Genomic DNA, 12766 nt, shown 5'->3' with positions numbered 1-12766 from the left:
CACAGTTATATACCCAGAGCAATGACTGTGAGAAGTGGTACTGAGCAGTTATCAATACAGATAAAGGAGACACTGAGAATAACACACAGACACTGACGTTGGGAGGTGGTACTGCACAGTTATATACCCAGAGCAATGACTGTGAGAAGTGGTACTGAGCAGTTATCCATACAGAATATAGGAGACACTGAGAATAACACACAGGACACTGACCAGGGGGAGGTGGTACTGCACAGTTATACCCAGAGCAATGACTGTGAGAAGTGGTACTGAGCAGTTATCCATACAGAATATAGGAGACAAAGAGAATAACACACAGACACTGACCGGGGGAGGTGGTACTGCACAGTTATATACCCAGAGCAATGACTGTGAGAAGTGGTACTGAGCAGTTATCCATACAGTATATAGGAGACACTGAGAATAACACACAGGACACTGATCGTGGAGGTGGTACTGCACAGTTATATACCCAGAGCAATGACTGTGAGAAGTGGTACTGAGCAGTTATCCATACAGAATATAGGAGACACTGAGAATAACACACAGGACACTGACCGTGGGAGGTGGTACTGCACAGTTATATACCCAGAGCAATGACTGTGAGAAGTGGTACTGAGCAGTTATCCATACAGAATATAGGAGACACTGAGAATAACACACAGGACACTGCCCGGGGAGGTGGTACTGCACAGTTATATACCAGAGCAATGACTGTGAGAAGTGGTACTGAGGAGTTATCCATACAGAATATAGGAGACACTGAGAATAACACACAGGACACTGACCGGGGAGGTGGTACTGCACAGTTATATACCCAGAGCAATGACTGTGAGAAGTGGTACTGAGCAGTTATCCATACAGAATATAGGAGACACTGAGAATAACACACAGGACACTGACCGTGGGAGGTGGTACTGCACAGTTATATACCCAGAGCAATGACTGTGAGAAGTGGTACTGAGCAGTTATCCATACAGAATATAGGAGACACTGAGAATAACACACAGGACACTGACCGGGGGAGGTGGTACTGCACAGTTATATACCCAGAGCAATGACTGTGGGAAGTGGTACTGAGCAGTTATCCATACAGAATATAGGAGACACTGAGAATAACACACAGGACACTGACCGGGGGAGGTGGTACTGCACAGTTATATACCCAGAGCAATGACTGTGGGAAGTGGTACTGAGCAGTTATCCATACAGAATATAGGAGACACTGAGAATAACACACAGGACACTGACCGGGGGAGGTGGTACTGCACAGTTATATACCCAGAGCAATGACTGTGGGAAGTGGTACTGAGCAGTTATCCATACAGAATATAGGAGACACTGAGAATAACACACAGGACACTGATCGGGGGAGGTGGTACTGCACAGTTATATACCCAGAGCAATGACTGTGGGAAGTGGTACTGAGCAGTTATCCATACAGAATATAGGAGACACTGAGATAACACACAGGACACTGACCGGGGGAGGTGGTACTGCACAGTTATATACCCAGAGCAATGACTGTGGGAAGTGGTACTGAGCAGTTATCCATACAGAATATAGGAGACACTGAGAATAACACACAAGACACTGACCGGGGGAGGTGGTACTGCACAGTTATATACCCAGAGCAATGACTGTGAGAAGTGGTACTGAGCAGTTATCCATACAGAATATAGGAGACACTGAGAATAACACACAGGACACTGACCGTGGGAGGTGGTACTGCACAGTTATATACCCAGAGCAATGACTGTGGGAAGTGGTACTGAGCAGTTATCCATACAGAATATAGGAGACACTGAGAATAACACACAGGACACTGATCGGGGGAGGTGGTACTGCACAGTTATATACCCAGAGCAATGACTGTGGGAAGTGGTACTGAGCAGTTATCCATACAGAATATAGGAGACACTGAGAATAACACACAGGACACTGATCGGGGGAGGTGGTACTGCACAGTTATATACCCAGAGCAATGACTGTGGGAAGTGGTACTGAGCAGTTATCCATACAGAATATAGGAGACACTGAGAATAACACACAGGACACTGACCGGGGGAGGTGGTACTGCACAGTTATATACCCAGAGCAATGACTGTGAGAAGTGGTACTGAGCAGTTATCCATACAGAATATAGGAGACACTGAGAATAACACACAGGACACTGACCGTGGGAGGTGGTACTGCACAGTTATATACCCAGAGCAATGACTGTGGGAAGTGGTACTGAGCAGTTATCCATACAGAATATAGGAGACACTGAGAATAACACACAGGACACTGACCGGGGGAGGTGGTACTGCACAGTTATATACCCAGAGCAATGACTGTGGGAAGTGGTACTGAGCAGTTATCCATACAGAATATAGGAGACACTGAGAATAACACACAGGACACTGACCGTGGGAGGTGGTACTGCACAGTTATATACCCAGAGCAATGACTGTGAGAAGTGGTACTGAGCAGTTATCCATACAGAATATAGGAGACACTGAGAATAACACACAGGACACTGACCGGGGGAGGTGGTACTGCACAGTTATATACCCAGAGCAATAACTGTGAGAAGTGGTACTGAGCAGTTATCCATACAGAATATAGGAGACACTGAGAATAACACACAGGACACTGACCGGGGGAGGTGGTACTGCACAGTTATATACCCAGAGCAATGACTGTGAGAAGTGGTACTGAGCAGTTATCCATACAGAATATAGGAGACACTGAGAATAACACACAGGACACTGACCGTGGGAGGTGGTACTGCACAGTTATATACCCAGAGCAATGACTGTGAGAAGTGGTACTGAGCAGTTATCCATACAGAATATAGGAGACACTGAGAATAACACACAGGACACTGCCCGTGGGAGGTGGTACTGCACAGTTATATACCCAGAGCAATGACTGTGAGAAGTGGTACTGAGCAGTTATCCATACAGAATATAGGAGACACTGCGAATAACACACAGGACACTGACCGTGGGAGGTGGTACTGCACAGTTATATACCCAGAGCAATGACTGTGAGAAGTGGTACTGAGCAGTTATCCATACAGAATATAGGAGACACTGAGAATAACACACAGGACACTGACCGTGGGAGGTGGTACTGCACAGTTATATACCCAGAGCAATGACTGTGAGAAGTGGTACTGAGCAGTTATCCATACAGAATATAGGAGACAAAGAGAATAACACACAGGACACTGACCGTGGGAGGTGGTACTGCACAGTTATATACCCAGAGCAATGACTGTGAGAAGTGGTACTGAGCAGTTATCCATACAGAATATAGGAGACACTGAGAATAACACACAGGACACTGACCGTGGGAGGTGGTACTGCACAGTTATATACCCAGAGCAATGACTGTGAGAAGTGGTACTGAGCAGTTATCCATACAGAATATAGGAGACACTGAGAATAACACACAGGACACTGACCGGGGGAGGTGGTACTGCACAGTTATATACCCAGAGCAATGACTGTGAGAAGTGGTACTGAGCAGTTATCCATACAGAATATAGGAGACACTGAGAATAACACACAGGACACTGACCGTGGGAGGTGGTACTGCACAGTTATATACCCAGAGCAATGACTGTGAGAAGTGGTACTGAGCAGTTATCCATACAGAATATAGGAGACACTGAGAATAACACACAGGACACTGACCGGGGGAGGTGGTACTGCACAGTTATATACCCAGAGCAATGACTGTGAGAAGTGGTACTGAGCAGTTATCCATACAGAATATAGGAGACACTGAGAATAACACACAGGACACTGACCGGGGGAGGTGGTACTGCACAGATATATACCCAGAGCAATGACTGTGAGAAGTGGTACTGAGCAGTTATCCATACAGAATATAGGAGACACTGAGAATAACACACAGGACACTGACCGTGGGAGGTGGTACTGCACAGTTATATACCCAGAGCAATGACTGTGGGAAGTGGTACTGAGCAGTTATCCATACAGAATAATAGGAGACACTGAGAATAACACACAGGACACTGACCGGGGGAGGTGGTACTGCACAGTTATATACCCAGAGCAATGACTGTGAGAAGTGGTACTGAGCAGTTATCCATACAGAATATAGGAGACACTGAGAATAACACACAGGACACTGATCGGGGGGAGGTGGTACTGCACAGTTATATACCCAGAGCAATGACTGTGGGAAGTGGTACTGAGCAGTTATCCATACAGAATATAGGAGACACTGAGAATAACACACAGGACACTGACCGGGGGAGGTGGTACTGCACAGTTATATACCCAGAGCAATGACTGTGGGAAGTGGTACTGAGCAGTTATCCATACAGAATATAGGAGACACTGAGAATAACACACAGGACACTGATTGGGGGAGGTGGTACTGCACAGTTATATACCCAGAGCAATGACTGTGGGAAGTGGTACTGAGCAGTTATCCATACAGAATATAGGAGACACTGAGAATAACACACAGGACACTGATCGGGGGAGGTGGTACTGCACAGTTATATACCCAGAGCAATGACTGTGGGAAGTGGTACTGAGCAGTTATCCATACAGAATATAGGAGACACTGAGAATAACACACAGGACACTGATCGGGGGAGGTGGTACTGCACAGTTATATACCCAGAGCAATGACTGTGGGAAGTGGTACTGAGCAGTTATCCATACAGAATATAGGAGACACTGAGAATAACACACAGGACACTGACCGGGGGAGGTGGTACTGCACAGTTATATACCCAGAGCAATGACTGTGAGAAGTGGCACTGGAGCAGTTATCCATACAGAATATAGGAGACACTGAGAATAACACACAGGACACTGACCGTGGGAGGTGGGTACTGCACAGTTATATACCCAGAGCAATGACTGTGGGAAGTGGTACTGAGCAGTTATCCATACAGAATATAGGAGACACTGAGAATAACACACAGGACACTGACCGGGGGAGGTGGTACTGCACAGTTATATACCCAGAGCAATGACTGTGGGAAGTGGTACTGAGCAGTTATCCATACAGAATATAGGAGACACTGAGAATAACACACAGGACACTGACCGTGGGAGGTGGTACTGCACAGTTATATACCCAGAGCAATGACTGTGAGAAGTGGTACTGAGCAGTTATCCATACAGAATATAGGAGACACTGAGAATAACACACAGGACACTGACCGGGGGAGGTGGTACTGCACAGTTTATATACCCAGAGCAATGACTGTGAGAAGTGGTACTGAGCAGTTATCCATACAGAATATAGGAGACACTGAGAATAACACACAGGACACTGACCGGGGGAGGTGGTACTGCACAGGTTATATACCCAGAGCAATGACTGTGAGAAGTGGTACTGAGCAGTTATCCATACAGAATATAGGAGACACTGAGAATAACACACAGGACACTGACCGGGGGAGGTGGTCCTGCACAGTTATATACCCAGAGCAATGACTGTGAGAAGTGGTACTGAGCAGTTATCCATACAGAATATAGAGACACTGAGAATAACACACAGGACACTGACCGGGGGAGGTGTTACTGCACAGTTATATACCCAGAGCAATGACTGTGAGAAGTGGTGCTGAGCAGTTATCCATACAGAATATAGGAGACACTGAGAATAACACACAGGACACTGACCGTGGGAGGTGGTACTGCACAGTTATATACCCAGAGCAATGACTGTGGGAAGTGGTACTGAGCAGTTATCCATACAGAATATAGGAGACACTGAGAATAACACACAGGACACTGACCGGGGGAGGTGGTACTGCACATTTATATACCCAGAGCAATGACTGTGAGAAGTGGTACTGAGCAGTTATCCATACAGAATATAGGAGACACTGAGAATAACACACAGGACACTGATCGGGGGGAGGTGGTACTGCACAGTTATATACCCAGAGCAATGACTGTGGGAAGTGGTACTGAGCAGTTATCCATACAGAATATAGGAGACACTGAGAATAACACACAGGACACTGACCGAGGGAGGTGGTACTGCACAGTTATATACCCAGAGCAATGACTGTGGGAAGTGGTACTGAGCAGTTATCCATACAGAATATAGGAGACACTGAGAATAACACACAGGACACTGATCGGGGGAGGTGGTACTGCACAGTTATATACCCAGAGCAATGACTGTGGGAAGTGGTACTGAGCAGTTATCCATACAGAATATAGGAGACACTGAGAATAACACACAGGACACTGATATGGGGAGGTGGTACTGCACAGTTATATACCCAGAGCAATGGACTGTGGGAAGTGGTACTGAGCAGTTATCCATACAGAATATAGGAGACACTGAGAATAACACACAGGACACTGACCGGGGGAGGTGGTACTGTACAGTTATATACCCAGAGCAATGACTGTGAGAAGTGGTACTGAGCAGTTATCCATACAGAATATAGGAGACACTGAGAATAACACACAGGACACTGACCGTGGGAGGTGGTACTGCACAGTTATATACCCAGAGCAATGACTGTGGGAAGTGGTACTGAGCAGTTATCCATACAGAATATAGGAGACACTGAGAATAACACACAGGACACTGACCGGGGGAGGTGGTACTGCACAGTTATATACCCAGAGCAATGACTGTGGGAAGTGGTACTGAGCAGTTATCTATACAGAATATAGGAGACACTGAGAATAACACACAGGACACTAACCGTGGGAGGTGGTACTGCACAGTTATATACCCAGAGCAATGACTGTGAGAAGTGGTACTGAGCAGTTATCCATACAGAATATAGGAGACACTGAGAATAACACACAGGACACTGATCGGGGGAGGTGGTACTGCACAGTTATATACCCAGAGCAATGACTGTGGGAAGTGGTACTGAGCAGTTATCCATACAGAATATAGGAGACACTGAGAATAACACACAGGACACTGACCGTGGGAGGTGGTACTGCACAGTTATATACCCAGAGCAATGACTGTGAGAAGTGGTACTGAGCAGTTATCCATACAGAATATAGGAGACACTGAGAATAACACACAGGACACTGACCGGGGGAGGTGGTACTGCACAGTTATATACCCAGAGCAATGACTGTGGGAAGTGGTACTGAGCAGTTATCCATACAGAATATAGGAGACACTGAGAATAACACACAGGACACTGACCGGGGGAGGTGGTACTGCACAGTTATATACCCAGAGCAATGACTGTGAGAAGTGGTACTGAGCAGTTATCCATACAGAATATAGGAGACACTGAGAATAACACACAGGACACTGACGGGGGAGGTGGTACTGCACAGTTATATACCCAGAGCAATGACTGTGGGAAGTGGTACTGAGCAGTTATCCATACAGAATATAGGAGACACTGAGAATAACACACAGGACACTGACCGGGGGAGGTGGTACTGCACAGTTATATACCCAGAGCAATGACTGTGAGAAGTGGTACTGAGCAGTTATCCATACAGAATATAGGAGACACTGAGAATAACACACAGGACACTGATCGGGGGGAGGTGGTACTGCACAGTTAATACCCAGAGCAATGACTGTGAGAAGTGGTACTGAGCAGTTATCCATACAGAATATAGGAGACACTGAGAATAACACACAGGACACTGACCGGGGGAGGTGGTACTGTGTTATTATACATGCATAACAGCAAATATTACTAACTATACCGGTACTTATATGTTAGTTGGGCGCTCATACCCCCACTATCCATGTCGGCATGGAGTTGATTTTATATAGCGTGGCGAGCGCAGCGCGCCCGAAGCGTAGCAAGCCCCGCGAGGGACGCGGAAAACTAAGCAAATAGCTTAGTGGGCACCCAACTAACATATAAGTACCACTATACCCAGCATGCCTACTGTGGGAAGTGGAACTGTGCAGTTATGCATACAGAATAACATATCCCAATCATAGGCGTGAATAGCCCATTTTATTAGGGGGTGCACCTTCAAAGGGGTGTGTCTAGCATTGCCCATTGGGTGTGTCTAACACTGCCAATCATGCATGTTTACCATCATCTATTAGTAACCTAATCTCCGGCCTATTTCAGTTTTAATATTCTTATTGGTCTGTGTACATGCATATAAAGTAAAAAAAAAACTATATGGATTATGCAGGTATGTAGTGATATGACAACGGTCTAGTACAATTAACAATGCAAAACTCACAATTGATTGATGGGCACTAATTTTAATGGAATACAGGTCTAATTAGCAAAAGACTTTGGTAAAAGGGTATTGCTGGTATTGCTAGTGGCAGGGAGTTGTTCATAAGGGTGGGCACAGCATTTGGGGGTGCCTGTACAACCTAACACTCAATGTGCGCACACCTATGATCCCAATAAATATAACTCAATCACGGACTGTGCAGTTTGTACACTGGGGACTGTGCAGGACTACTGTGGGAAGTGGTACTGCACAGTTATATACACAGCACAGTGACTGTGGGAAGTGGTACTGCACAGTTATATACACAGCACAGTGACTGTGGGAAGTGGTACTGTATAGTTATATACAAAGCACAGTGACTGTGGGAAGTGGTACTGCACAGTTATATACACAGCAGAGTGACTGTGGGAAGTGGTACTGTATAGTTATATACCCAGCACAGTGACTGTGGGAAGTGGTACTGCACAGTTTATATACCCAGCACAGTGACTGTGGGAAGTGGTACTGCACAGTTATATACACAGCACAGTGACTGTGGGAAGTTGCACTGTGCAGTTATATACCCAGCACAGTGACTGTGGGAAGTGGTACTGCACAGTTATATACACAGCACAGTGACTGTGGGAAGTGGTACTGCACAGTTATATACCCAGCATAGTGACTGTGGGAAGTGGTACTGCACAGTTATATACCCAGCACAGTGACTGTGGGAAGTGGTACTGTATAGTTATATACCCAGCACAGTGACTGTGGGAAGTGGTACTGCACAGTTATATACCCAGCACAGTGACTGTGGGAAGTGGTACTGTGTAGTTATACACAGCACAGTGACTGTGGGAAGTGGTACTGCACAGTTATATACACCGCACAGTGACTGTGGAAGTGGTACTGTATAGTTATATACCCAGCACAGTGACTGTGGGAAGTGGTACTGTGTAGTTATATACCCAGCACAGTGACTGTGGGAAGTGGTACTGCACAGTTATATACCCAGCACAGTGACTGTGGAAGTGGTACTGCACAGTTATATACCCAGCACAGTGACTGTGGGAAGTGGTACTGTGTAGTTATATACACAGCACAGTGACTGTGGGAAGTGGTACTGCACAGTTATATACACAGCACAGAGACTGTGGGAAGTGGTATTGCACAGTTATATACCCAGCACAGTGACTGTGGGAAGTTGCACTGTGCAGTTATATACCCAGCACAGTGACTGTGGGAAGTGGTACTGCACAGATATATACACAGCACAGTGACTGTGGGAAGTTGCACTGTGCAGTTATATACCCAGCACAGTGACTGTGGGAAGTGGTACTGCACAGTTATATACCCAGCACAGTGACTGTGGGAAGTGGTACTGTATAGTTATATACCCAGCACAGTGACTGTGGGAAGTGGTACTGCACAGTTATATACCCAGCACAGTGACTGTGGGAAGTGGTACTGTGTAGTTATATACACAGCACAGTGACTGTGGGAAGTGGTACTGCACAGTTATATACACCGCACAGTGACTGTGGAAGTGGTACTGTATAGTTATATACCCAGCACAGTGACTGTGGGAAGTGGTACTGTGTAGTTATATACCCAGCACAGTGACTGTGGGAAGTGGTACTGTGTAGTTATATACCCAGCACAGTGACTGTGGGAAGTGGTACTGTGTAGTTATATACCCAGCACAGTGACTGTGGGAAGTGGAACTGTGTAGTTATATACCCAGCACAGTGACTGTGGGAAGTGGTACTGTGTAGTTATATACCCAGCGCAGTGACTGTGGGAAGTGGTACTGCTCAGTTATATACCCAGCACAGTGACTGTGGGAAGTGGTACTGTATAGTTATATACCCAGCACAGTGACTTTGGGAAGTGGTACTGCACAGTTATATACCCAGCACAGTGATTGTGGGAAGTTGCACTGTGCAGTTATATACCCAGCACAGTGACTGTGGGAAGTGGTACTGCACAGTTATATACCCAGCACAGTGACTGTGGGAAGTGGTACTGCACAGTTATATACCCAGCACAGTGACTGTGGGAAGTGGTACTGCACAGTTATATACCCAGCACAGTGACTGTGGGAAGTGGTACTGTATAGTTATATACCCAACACAGTGACTTTGGGAAGTGGTACTGCACAGTTATATACCCAGCACAGTGACTGTGGGAAGTTGCACTGTGCAGTTATATACACAGCACAGTGACTGTGGGAAGGTGGTACTGCACAGTTATATACCCAGCACAGTGACTATGGGAAGTGGTACTGTATAGTTATATACCCAGCACAGTGACTGTGGGAAGTGGTACTGTATAGTTATATACACAGCACAGTGACTGTGGGAAGTGGTACTGTGTAGTTATATACACAGCACAGTGACTGTGGGAAGTGGTACTGCACAGTTATATACCCAGCACAGTGACTGTGGGAAGTGGTACTGTATAGTTATATACCCAACACAGTGACTTTGGGAAGTGGTACTGCACAGTTATATACCCAGCACAGTGACTGTGGGAAGTTGCACTGTGCAGTTAGATACACAGCACAGTGACTGTGGGAAGTGGTACTGCACAGTTATATACCCAGCACAGTGACTATGGGAAGTGGTACTGTATAGTTATATACCCAGCACAGTGACTGTGGGAAGTGGTACTGCTCAGTTATATACCCAGCACAGTGACTGTGGGAAGTGGTACTGTATAGTTATATATACCCAGCACAGTGACTGTGGGAAGTAGCACTGTGCAGTTATATACCCAGCACAGTGACTGTGGGAAGTGGTACTGTGTAGTTATATACCCAGCACAGTGACTGTGGGAAGTGGTACTGTGTAGTTATATACCCAGCACAGTGACTGTGGGAAGTGGAACTGTGTAGTTATATACCCAGCACAGTGACTGTGGGAAGTGGTACTGTGTAGTTATATACCCAGCGCAGTGACTGTGGGAAGTGGTACTGCTCAGTTATATACCCAGCACAGTGACTGTGGGAAGTGGTACTGTATAGTTATATACCCAGCACAGTGACTTTGGAAGTGGTACTGCACAGTTATATACCCAGCACAGTGATTGTGGGAAGTTGCACTGTGCAGTTATATACCCAGCACAGTGACTGTGGGAAGTGGTACTGCACAGTTATATACCCAGCACAGTGACTGTGGGAAGTGGTACTGCACAGTTATATACCCAGCACAGTGACTGTGGGAAGTGGTACTGCACAGTTATATACCCAGCACAGTGACTGTGGGAAGTGGTACTGTATAGTTATATACCCAACACAGTGACTTTGGGAAGTGGTACTGCACAGTTATATACCCAGCACAGTGACTGTGGGAAGTTGCACTGTGCAGTTATATACACAGCACAGTGACTGTGGGAAGTGGTACTGCACAGTTATATACCCAGCACAGTGACTATGGGAAGTGGTACTGTATAGTTATATACCCAGCACAGTGACTGTGGGAAGTGGTACTGTATAGTTATATACACAGCACAGTGACTGTGGGAAGTGGTACTGTGTAGTTATATACACAGCACAGTGACTGTGGGAAGTGGTACTGCACAGTTATATACCCAGCACAGTGACTGTGGGAAGTGGTACTGTATAGTTATATACCCAACACAGTGACTTTGGGAAGTGGTACTGCACAGTTATATACCCAGCACAGTGACTGTGGGAAGTTGCACTGTGCAGTTAGATACACAGCACAGTGACTGTGGGAAGTGGTACTGCACAGTTATATACCCAGCACAGTGACTATGGGAAGTGGTACTGTATAGTTATATACCCAGCACAGTGACTGTGGGAAGTGGTACTGCTCAGTTATATACCCAGCACAGTGACTGTGGGAAGTGGTACTGTATAGTTATATATACCCAGCACAGTGACTGTGGGAAGTAGCACTGTGCAGTTATATACCCAGCACAGTGACTGTGGGAAGTGGTACTGTGTAGTTATATACCCAGCACAGTGACTGTGGGAAGTGGTACTGTATAGTTATATACCCAACACAGTGACTTTGGGAAGTGGTACTGCACAGTTATATACCCAGCACAGTGACTGTGGGAAGTTGCACTGTGCAGTTAGATACACAGCACAGTGACTGTGGGAAGTGGTACTGCACAGTTATATACCCAGCACAGTGACTATGGGAAGTGGTACTGTATAGTTATATACCCAGCACAGTGACTGTGGGAAGTGGTACTGCTCAGTTATATACCCAGCACAGTGACTGTGGGAAGTGGTACTGTATAGTTATATATACCCAGCACAGTGACTGTGGGAAGTAGCACTGTGCAGTTATATACCCAGCACAGTGACTGTGGGAAGTGGTACTGTATAGTTATATACCCAGCACAGTGACTGTGGAAAGTTGCACTGTGCAGTTATACTTACAGAATGAGAGATGAGAAGCACCCTGGCCTTAGCACAACCTGTGGGTGGCGGGTATGACACAGCGTGGCCGCCAGGTGGCAGCAGTCTCCCCGGCTCTGTGAGTGGGCGTATGCTGTAACGCCGCTGAGCAGCCACCAGGCGGCAGAGTCCACGCACACGAGGCAGCTCCGGGCGTGGCCGG

This window comes from Crinia signifera, chromosome 12 (assembly GCF_055691185.1).
Source record: "Crinia signifera chromosome 12, ASM5569118v1, whole genome shotgun sequence".
Lineage (NCBI taxonomy): Eukaryota > Metazoa > Chordata > Amphibia > Anura > Myobatrachidae > Crinia > Crinia signifera.
The sequence above is the reverse complement of the archived record's forward strand: the minus strand, read 5'-3'. Positions refer to the sequence as shown.